Genomic DNA, 12,252 nt, shown 5'->3' on the forward strand with positions numbered 1-12,252 from the left:
TGATTTTTTTGAAACTGTCATAACATACAAAAATTTGTATTGAAATGAATGACTTCACAACACAGAATACTGAAGAACCTGGTATTTATGAAAATATGATTTTTTCATTTTTGGTATCCAGTTTGAAAAGGATGAATTTTAACATAATGAGAAATACTTAAAGGCCATTTAAAGACGTGGAACATGAGAGCTGGCCCAAAAGCAGGGTGAAACAAATATTCCCTGTTTTATTCATATCACAGGCTGGGTTTATAAAGGATTTCCAGTGGGATGGAAACAATTTCAGCATGCTTTATTGATCACTAATAAACCCAATCTACTAAGAAAACCCAAACTCCACCCAAAAAAATCCAACACTACTGTCCTCAAAAAAACACCCCAAACCCAAAAAACTACCAACCAGCAAGCCTACCAAGCTTTCTTTCCCATTTGTTTCTGTGTAACAATTTAGGCATAAGGAAACTGTTAGATTTCCACGTTTCTAATGGTTAGTTACATGACTTGTTAAAGAAATAAGAAAAGCCAACAGCATAGTCCTAGGAAATTTGGTTACCTGGAAAGCCTTTCTGAAAATTTTAGGAGGTGAAAGGGGCTTTAGAGGGCTAGTTCCTGTATTTTGTACCCTAAGGATCATTTATTTGTCGGGCAAGATGTTTGCTTAGCCTGTTTGGAAATAAATCTAATGATGTAGCTTCCATGACAACACCAGGTTAGTTCAATGTCTACAATGCAGAAACAAAATATTTGGAGATGGAAGGGACCCCCAAGGATTGTGTTTGGTTACTTCATCCTTAACAGAATTTTCCTAATTTGAATGTTCCTTGGTGGAATTTATTCTTTCTTTATTATTTTTCATTGTTTTTCTCCATTATTTCTTTACAGCTCATTAGAGGCATGAAGACACAAAGAATTTCTTCCTTTGCTAAAGTCTGTTATGCATTTGAAGATTTAAATACATTCCTTGTTAACATACCCTGTTCATTCATTCTTCCCTCTGAGTCTGTGATTTATCATATACCCAGAAATCACCTCCATCAGATCTTTATCCAGACCTTGTTATCTCCTATGTTTTTTTATCTGTGAGCTGAAGTGAAGTGATCTGAACATCAGAAGTACAGATCCAGAAGTGAAAAGCTAAAGTCTTTGACATTTCTAAAATCTAAAGAATAATTCTTACTCATGACACTGAATGTCAGGCCAAGAGGGACCTGAACAAACCATAAACTTCAGAAACTACTAGCTATCTGCACTACTCATTAGGAGATGGCTACATATTAAGTAAGCTCTGAAGTTTCCAAGAATTTCATGCAAAAAAAGGGCCTAAAAACCTGCTGTGTAATGGTCAGTTGTTGGTCTGATTTATCTGTAAACCAAAAAAATGCAAGAGGGTGTTGTAAAGAAGGAAAATTGGGAGTTAGTAACAAAACCCACTTTTTTTTTTTTTTTTGCAGAAAACACAGCTTTTTTTCCCCTACTCTTTTGAAAAGAAAGTTTTATAAGACTCCTACTAAATCTGACATCTTCAGGTACCACAAATTTCTTCCTAAAGCAGTTAAGGGCTCCGCCTTATCTTTCAACTCTATTCACAAATGCAATGGCAGGTTCAGTGACATTTTTTAAATCTAAATGTCGAAAGAAGTGGATTCATGTATCTGTCTTGTTCTGCTCCATTGATGTAAAAAAATATTGAAGATAAACTAATCTACTTTAATCCTGCATTTAAGAATAGACACCAGTGAAATAGGACAGAATATTATGGTAAATAATATAGGACAGAATATTATGGTAAAATACATTATTTCAGCAGCTTGCACTGTTACAAAGTTCTTTGTTACCTTTTTCTTATGTTCCACTTTATTCAGATAGATGGTATTTGACACAAATTTTATGAAATCATGATACTGAATCTTGCCAGTGGTGTGTACTTTTCCATGTACAACTCCTGAGAGAGACAGCAATCAATTACATCCATACATTAGGGAATCTGAAGATGGACTTTCCATATATTTTGGTCAACTACACCTCAGAGCTTCTGTGTCTAGTAAAGTTGTGTATCTGAAAGAAAAACAAATTTGGGTAATAGGACTTGATGCTATCAGAGTGGAGAGTATGAATTTCGAATCAGATTGAGAAGTGTATCTTTGGAATGGGGAGAAGTATGACTTACCTCACAACTGACAAAGCAACAGCAAACACGCATCAATCAAACTAAGCTTTACAAGCTTTGCCAGTTGTCGCTGGGTGGTTCAAGAGTGTTTTGTGGCAGTCATTTGCAAACATTTGCATGTTATTGTTTCTGTGCAATTGAAGAAAGAGATCAAGTGGCAACTGTAACACGGGAAGGAAGTTCTCTATCAGTTTTTATTTATAATCAGTCAATCAATCAAACAAGCAAACAAAAAATAGGTCAGTTCTACCCAAGAGAAAAAACAAGAATACTTTAGGTCATACTTTAGGTCAAGCAGCACTATTTTTTTGCTCCAGGCAGGAAATTTTGCATGTTCTTTTCAATTATGTCAGCTGTTTTGCTGGAATGTCCTGCTGGCTCTTCCTACAAAGGTTTTTATAAAAAAGCACTTCACAGGAGCATCACAGTATTACAGACCCATGGAGAATCAAAGGTGTATCCTATGAAGGCAACGGCTTTTTTAAAAAAATCATGCTTTCCAGTATATTTTTTTTTTTCTCTAAATGTTGTTTTCTGTATGATGAAGTCTCAGGAAATTGTACTTAGCAGGCACAGGTCTGAAGCAAGCTGTGCGAACACTGCCTCCAGGTGGCTCTGTACGAGGCTACAGCGCTCGGGAGGCGGGGCCCTCTAATGGCTTCTCACATCTGCACGCACGGACACAAACCAGAAGAGCTGTTAATTCCAATTTAACGTCACAACAGGCTTAATTACACCTGTATTTGCTACTTAACAAGGAAGTGTCTTCTTTACAAGAACTATGAAAGCTAATTAGGTCTCCAGTTGTGCAACATTTTAGTATTATTTTACTTCCTCAATAAAAGGACAGACTGGACTAAAGTTTTTCCTTGAAAATGGCCAGGTCTGCCATCATCCTAAAATAAATCAAATTATATACACTGTAGACAACCATTTTAAATTATAGAGAATGGACAAAGGACAGAAAGGTTGGAACAGGGACAGGACAGAGGCAAAGAGGCACCATGTGCAATATTAAATGATGTACAGCACTGCATCTACCACACAACCAGGCAGATTTTAGATGTGATAGACATGAGCATCCATGTCCTCTACAGACACTGCTTTCTGCAAGGGTATACCTTGAAAGGTTTTCCTCTGTTATTTTGGCAAGACTGGCCCTTCACTGAACAACAAATTGAGGCTATATTCTTTAAATCTTCTGTTTTTCCTAATGCTTCTATTCATATGAGAATTCTTGTCTCAGACAAATCATTGTTATTCCAACCTACTCTCATACTGCTACACCTATGTTTAATGTGACTGGTTCTGCTGGTTCTTCTAGGCAAACAGGACTCTTAAAGATAATTAGTATTTGCACCATTGATCTGAAAGACAATTTGCTGGGGGTTTTTTTCAGACCTGAAGCTGTACATGCTCCATTCAGTTCACAGTGATACTGAGGCACAAAGGGACACAAACAGGATTAGCTGTTTTGCCTAGGAATGAAGCAATCCTCATGTATCATAATGATACACCTTATCCATCCTGTGGGAATATAAAACTTCCTACATGTGGGAATATAAAACATTGCAAAGGTGTGAGAGCGTGGCCAGGATAGCCCATACTCCAGTTACTTTTGGCTAGAAAATTAAAATAGCTTATCAGTTTTGTCATGTTATCCTGTGGAAGAATGGCTGGATAGGAGTATGAAAGTAAAGAATTATATTAAGTTCTTTACTTTTATGCTTGACAGAATTGTTACAAACTGCCCAAGGTGTAACAACATAGTAAGTCAGACTTTTGGGTTTTATGTGTAATTTTTACCAGAATACTTAGCTGTGGCTGGAAATTGTCCTCAGCTAAGGACTGAAAGGACATAGATAGGAGTATGTCCAAATATTAATTGCTAGTATTTTTCAAAGGGCATGCAGAAAATCATTTGGCTCAAAAAGGATTTGGCCCTTGGTTCAAATCTTCATGCATAAGCTATGCAGAAGTCCTCTGCAAACCTGATTAGCTATTTTGTTCTCATATGCGGAAAAATATGGATCTAAATCACTATTCCCTTGGGTTATTAACAATTGGGCAGATCACATGGGTAAGCATCCAATGCTGACAGACCAAAGGGCTTCACTCCAGACCTGTGGGCTGGTGTGAGTCCCGGTAGCCAGGATCGAAGCCAACAGACAGTCACATAAGGTAGCTAGAGAAAGCAGAGGTACTAGGACCAAGAATATATTGCATTCACTACTGGATGTGTCTTTACTGTTCATGGACAAGCTTAACAGTCTGACTGGAACAGGATCTGTTTTATCAGAGTTTCTGGTTATTTATGTATCTGAAGCATACAGAGATTTCTGAGCAACATAGCCTATTCCATTAGTCAGCTTGTTAGCTGTAATAAATCTAACTAATAAATTAAGGTTCTTATCATTCTTTTGTCCTAATGTCCTGGCCTCCTTTCTAAAAGTAGTACCAAAATGTGTGCTGTGCATGTGACAGACTAACCTATTAATTCAATCTTACAGGCACCCTACAGCCATAAATGGGGCTTTGCAGACACTTGTGGGACATTCTTCAGGTTTTTTCTACTAATGAAGAAAAATTACATCAAAATTCCATAAACAAGAAAAAATCATGTTCATTTACAGAAAAACACAGTGAAACCTTTGTTATAGCCTTCAGTGATCTGATGCATGGAATTCATTAAAATAATCAAATGTATAATACTCACAGCTCCAGATTTCCTTACACATGAAAACCTGTTTCCATGTGAAAACCTGCTGCCCCTCAGTGGCTTCTAAAGAAAACAACAGTACATCATCGAACATGCAGAACAAGGAGGACCTGCTTAGAATCTGTTCCTGTTGGTTAAGAATAAATTAACATTTAATTATTATAGCTAACTATTTGGTTAATACTAAAGAACAGTCTGATGCCAAGGAATAGTTTGTAAACAGTGTCTTGATGATAATGCCACTTTGTTCTGCTTATTTCCTGAGCTTATCTCCTTCTATCCAAACAATGTCTGTTGCAATTCCTGTAGGGTGACAACAAACTTCGAGTTAAATGTTAGACATAGGTCTTATTAGATCTGGGAAATTTCAAGAAGGTACTACAGTAGAGAAATTTTGCATTTCAGAAAACTGGGCCTGATATTTATAAGCACCGAATGTTCACAACTATGGATTAAATAAATGTGACCCAGCACTTTCTCTGACCCAAAAAAATTGTTCATTAAGCAAAGAAAATAAGACTGGGATTCATCATCTGGAATAACATCTAGTCCCTACAACCACTAATAGCTCAAATAAACAACAAGGACATAGCAGAAGGCTCTGGTAATGAAAGTGTAATTCATCTGAAGAAGCTTATATAATTAGATTACATTTATATAACCTCCCTTCTTGCAATATCTCTGTGATTCATATTCTTTTAAAGTCCTTAATTTCACAGGCACCCAGTGAGATAAAAAAAATACTGACCATCTATTTTACATCTGGGAGGCCAAAGCAAAAGAATGAGCAGGGGCAACATTCAGACTGGGTCATGTAAATTTACTTCACTATCATAAATACTTTGTCCACTAGTGCCTCTGGAAGCTGGATCTTCCAGTCTTGTATAAATAGTGCTCTGAATTGCTGCGTGGCACACTCTTATAGCTAGATGCCATGGCAGCTGCAAAACCAAAGGTTTGTACTGACAGCACGGGGTCTGACTCTGGCCCTAAAGAGCTTGTCCATTGTCACACTGAGGTGGAAGAAGAACAGAAAGCTGTCTTTGGATGCTTCCCAAGTCCTGCAGGTCAGGCAGGAAAAATCTGGGCGAAGGAGGATTTCTGAAAGTAATCCTTTAATGTAATGGCTGTTTAGGCAAGTCAGAGGAAAGCACAGTGCCCTTACCTGGTTTCATAATGTCCTATAGGAGCTTCTGGCAGATATTCACAAACACACTTTGCTCTGGGATTCCTTTTTCCCAAGATCTACTTAGCTCCCTCTCTGTGACTTTTTTTTTTTTTCCCTTTTTAAGAGATCAAGAGCTTCATTTTCAATTCAAGTGAAGATGATTATAATTGATGTGAATTATGCAAAGCCTTTTGTTACATTTTCCATTCTGGCACATTCAAAGCCTTGGATCTGAAACACCACTCTGTATTGTTGTTCCAGGTCTCAATCTATAGAGCAATCCCATTTCTTGTTTCAGAAATTTTTGTCTGGTGGATCATATTAGTAATTATGATTAATATGAATATAAGTCACTACATTTAAATTTGGGTCAGTGGATGAATACCATCAGATGAAACTGTCCTTTACTAAGTCCTTTGCAATCCATAAATAACCCTGATGAGAACATAACAAAGGCCCTTTGTGTTATTGCAGAGTGGAGCCAAAAATGTTCTTGAAGCAAAGTTTGTTTTCAATATAATTACATAGAGCTCATACATAAAACAGCTTCTTGTGCTGAAGCCAAAAATGTTGTCTTTTAGATGCTATGAACATCCTCATCTATATTAACAATAGAAACAAATGTATGGCAAGATCATTCATGTTTCACAGGTTCTTTTTATTCTGTTTGATATATTACTTCTAAACTGAGGACACAGTCCTGCAAGAATCTTACTGCTGGCACAAATATCTGCCTGTACAAACAGCCTTGAAGCCCTGGGAGTTCAGTAAGTGAATGCAGGGCTGTTTTGCTGTCTTTTGCAGCACTGCCTGTTGCTGATCCTGACTGAAGACTTAGTAATCCTCGGAAAATGTAGCAAGTATATTTTAAAACACTGCAGTAAAAGTTGAAAGTAAATATCTAGGGTTTAGGTTTTCTTATATTGTGTGTACTAAGATGCATTCAAACTTTCCAATCAAAGTTAGACGGTTTAAATTTTACTTTAGGAAACTGAGTATGTTATAAGCGACCTCCATCAGCTGAAGCATCCTGTTAGGATGGTCCATTTTAAGACTCTTCCACAATTAAATAATCATTCTGGTTGGCATGATGGAAACAATTTTGAATCCCACATGTTTGGTGGGACAACCAGACAATTTTCCCTGCAAGGAAGTACCATAATTCACCTAGGAAATTTTGTTCCTTAGTCATTTGTCCTCACATCACTGCACCCTTCTGTGCCACAGCATAATGATGACAGAGTCAATGCCAATAACATCCTAATTCTCCATTGACTTGACTCATATATTTCAGCATTTAATCTTTCTTTTTTAGAACACTAGTGGAAAACAAATTATGATAATCCACAGTGCTGTCTCACTCCTCACTAGCATATGTTTCTCTGCCATTGCAAATCTGGGTTTGTATGGTTCCAGGAAGAATCATTTTTTACAGAAAAATTGCCCCTGTATAGACATTTATAGTGACCCATCCCATCTTCATCATTATTCCCACTGAAAGGACAGAAGACATGCAATGGCTATGCTACAGTGAGAAGTGGAACAGACTAAAGGATAGAGGTAGTTGGAATACTTCATACAAATGCCACTCTTCTCTGCTGGGGACAGGTCAAAACCCTGGAGGCCTTTGATCAACATAACCAATATTTGTGCATATTGCAATTTACTTTGCTAGGAAGGCATGATCCAGATGCCACAGTTGGAAAATTTCTCTTACTGTTCGAAAAAGATTTTTTTCCATCTTAGTTTCTGAGGAGTTCTTTTTCCAACAGGCAAAGGACAGTTCTGATCCTGACACAACCTACACAACAATGGCGGTATGTAGCTAATATTTCCACCAAAAGAATCACATCTTCAGAGAGCAATAGTAATCTGACTTTTCTCTTTCACTTTCTTGCAGCACTCTGGGAAAGAAAAGTATTCTTGCAATAATGCTATTTTACTGTGACATTACCTGGCAGCTCACCAGGGTGGAGCTAATGCTTGAGCACCACCCCTGTCAGAGAAGCAGGATGTAATAGAAAGCAGTGACTCTACAGGAGGCCTGCAGTACATTATAGTAGCAGCTTTGCCCCCTCCACTGCTTTATTTCCATTTTCTCACACTTCATACTCTACTGGTAGTAACAACTGGGAGCAACAAAGGCAATCAAAAACCCTTTTGCATTTCCCACACACATTTCCCTGACACATTGGTCAGACTAGCCTTGTTCTAAATAACAATCTAGATAAACACAGCCTGGAAATCATTGCATCATTTAGGTTGGAAAAGCCTCCTAAGACCATTGAGTCCAACTGTTAACCCAGCACTGCCAGGGCCACCATTAAATCATGTCCTTAAGTACCACATCTACACATCTTTCAAAGACCTCCAGGGATGGTGACTCAGCCACTTCCCTGGGCAGCATGGGCAGCTCCAATGCTTGACAGATGAAGAAACTTTTTCTTAATATGCATCTAAACTTTATATCATCATGTTGTCATATCAACAATGACAGCACAAAATTGTAGCATAGGGCATAAAATAAGTCCCTCACTGTCCCCGAGGTTTCTGGCTTTGATAAAAGTAAGCAAAACTCTAGAACACATTTTTCTAATGGCACTCAAAGACAGAACCTAGAAAGAAACAAGATAAAATAATATATATTACCTAGGCATATCTGACCTAAAATTTAAAAACTGCCTGCTCATTACCTTGCATAAAATGAAAATGTAAATTCTAAAAAAAAAAAATAAGTTAATAAATACATGAAAATACAAGGTCCCTACCCATGATGGATAATATCATTACATGGAAAGCATAACTTTGCCTTTTCCATGGTAAGTAACTATTGGTTTCTTGAGGCCGGAATTGAAGGCACTTGAGATGGTAGTTCATGTTTGGACTCAGGTGTTTATTATTTTTTATCAGTGAAACAGTCTCACAACCATGAGTTTGGCAGCCTTTCATTAGAAGGCACAAAGTGGCTAAGAATCTCTTGTTACAAGGTCTTTTAAGACTAAACTATCCAATTAAGAACTGACACCTAGATTATTTTCCCTTTTAACCCAATAACTGATCCCACAGAGCCCACAATGCAGACTTTTCTGTCCAATTACAAAATGCCACCCAAACCCATGAAGAAGAAGGAAGAAGAAGATGAAGAATGTAAAGAAGAACAACCTGCCTCCGACCTAAAACCTCCATCTTGCTAGATATTTATTTCTATATTCTAAAACCGCAACATTAAGTTTTTCACCCTGTGGCATTATACCCTTCTAAGTAACTACACCTGTAATCCTAATGCTATCAATCAATTTTGGAAGTCTTCTCCACAGCCTCAGGTCAGTTGCAGTATTCTCTTGTGGGTTTGTGGCTTTAAGCACAGAAAGTTTAAAATTCTTACCATCCAGGATTCTAACAGTAACATCACAAGGGAACAGATTATTCTACTGGTATGACTTAAATAGACCTCATCACCAAATAGAAGATATGCCCCAAGGATTAATATGCATTTTATATTTACTGCTAAATCTCTGGAAATAAAAGAGTTAAATAACTGCTTGTGTAAGCAGTTTCAAGCTATCTTATAACAGGCAGTGACAAAAAAAATACTTCATATGAGATCCAGAGGAAAACATAAGTCCCATAAGGAATGTGTTGTGTTAAGGCAGGAAACTTCCCTATACACAATTCAAATGTCATAAATAAAGGCTGACAGAAAAGGGTTCCAGAAGAGAAGAACCTACAAAACAGCTTTTTAACATTTCAGCAGAAAAAAGAAAAATTGAAAAACTAATAATAGATTTTGACTCTTGAAACCTTAAACCATGGGGAGAGTCTACCAAAGCAGAACTACCTGCAGCAAACTTTAAGGTAATGTGGCATGTGTTCTCAACACACTGTGTCTATATATCTACATATCTATGTAAACTGGTAGCACACAGGCAGCCTGGGTCCTAATTCTATCCTTAAGCTTGTAGTTCAATAAAACTTCAGAATTAAGTAATGAAAACAATTATCAAATGCACTAGACACCTAATGGGAAAAATTAGAAAAGCTGACCTGAAATTTTTACTATAGAACTTCATTCAAATATGTGGCATTTATTTAGACAATCCAGTACTCAGTGAAGAGCAAGCCTAGTAGTAGAACTAAATCCCTGTGTTTTACTTTATTTCTTAACATAGGAAATACTCTGTATTCTGCCATAAAGAATATTCCATAGTTCTCAATCAGCTAACTTCCCAGTGAATTAGTTTTTGTTCTGTGGGCAATTGCTTTGATGAAGTTGCTGGCATAACAATTATCCTTCATCCAGCTTATTTCAGGAAACAATTTGGAGGGACCCTGTTGTTCAGCAATGGCTTAAATAGCAGCAAATCTGTCACACAAGGACTAAGCCACTGAGGGTGGGGCAACTGCTCAACCGTAGGGTCCCATGAGATCTCCCTAAGTGTGGGAAATGGCTCAGATGTATGGGATTGATTTGAATGCAGAACAATGTATATGAGTGCGTGTATGCATTCACACACAAGTGAACATGTGTTTTTAACAAATATAGCAGTGAAGAGAATCTCTGCAGATGCAGACAAGCAAGTCGGTAAAAAAAGCAAGATATAGCCAGCAAAGGAGTGGCAGGAACGGGACTGTGAACAAAATCAAAGCAGCTTTTGGGTTCTCTGTGCTGTAAAAGGCTTCAAACTGAGAAAAGCGACATTTGCTTCTGTTACTTGAGTTCAAATATACTCAGAAAATATGCTCAATCTCTTTAAAATCCCTGAATTGCATCATAAAATACCTTGCTTCATCTTCATTTTCTTCTTTTAGTGGAAATACACTGAAATACTTTCCAAACTGATGAAATATTCATGCCAATAATTGTGAAATAATATTTAGACAGAAAATTTGTGAAGCTGTACAGGAAGTGGAACTAAAATCAGAATCTGGAAAATATCTGCAACTAGTTTAATTTCTGGGGTTTGGATGTATGTTTTTGAAATTGAAAGAAGGAATGCTTTCAACTACTTGATTTATGAAAGTTGCACAATGCTATGTCTGTACTTATGTTCATATAAAGCCATTGAACAAAAATTAGGTTGTTATTCAGTTTTTATTTAAACATATCTTGCTGCCTTGTGTAGCAGCCAAATTGCTGCCTCCAGCATGATGTTTTAGTCTTGCCTACTCCTCCCTCACCTTGCCTATCAGAAAGCAAATCGAATACACATCATGACAGTGATAATGAGAACAGAAGAGGCTGTTACTGACTGAAATTACTACATTGGAAAAGAAACTATATCACATATATACTACAAATGAATTGCAGAATCTTCTTTATTTCTTTAAAAGCAAACAAACAAACCAAACAACCAAACCAACCAAAAGTTAAAAATAAGAAAGAAGTGATTTAACAGATGTATTACACTCTATTTCAGAGTAGCTGTGCTGTTCCAAACATCATGTTTTTGATGGACATCCAAAGTTATGTACATGCCGAATACTGGAATATACTCAAAATATTACTTTCCTTCCTGTTGTAATTGCAGGAGCTTATAGAAAATTTAAATGATGCCCCTTTCACAAAGATGACTCCATATTAGAAGCAAAATATCTCATGGGAACTGGGAATTATAACTAGAAATCAAATCCAACCCCTGTCATGAGCAGTGCCAGTTGCAAAATGGAAGAAAATTGAAGAAAATGGAAGTAAAAAGCATGCAGAAAAGAGCTGATCAAAGATGAAGGCACATAAACTATTGCTTTGATTTAAATGTTAGTAATATTTCAAGGAAGAAGATGAGAAAATAAAATAGCTCTATGATGTATATACTCAGAGGCCAGTAGGAAAATCACTTGGAACTATTAACACATAGGGTCAACAATTCAATTCAATTTCGTTATACACCAAAAACACTTTAAGTCAAGTTATATTGTCTAAGGAGAATGTAGTAGGGAAAATATTTCTTTCAATCCAAAAGTGTAGTTAGATTTTAATTGGGACACTCAAAGGAGGCCAAGTGACAAATGATGGAGATAGACAGCAAAGAAGAAAATAGTAACTAAATTAGGAAGAGAAGAAAAGTAGGGAAAGTAGAACAGGAGAAAGGAGCAAAACAAACTATTTAACTCCTGTTGCAGCCCCCGAAAGCTTTTGTGTTCCACATCTCTTTCACATTTACTGTGATCTCCCCAAGGATCTCTGTGTTTTACAACTGT

Source organism: Molothrus aeneus, chromosome Z, assembly GCF_037042795.1.
Source record: "Molothrus aeneus isolate 106 chromosome Z, BPBGC_Maene_1.0, whole genome shotgun sequence".
In the NCBI taxonomy this organism is placed as follows: domain Eukaryota; kingdom Metazoa; phylum Chordata; class Aves; order Passeriformes; family Icteridae; genus Molothrus; species Molothrus aeneus.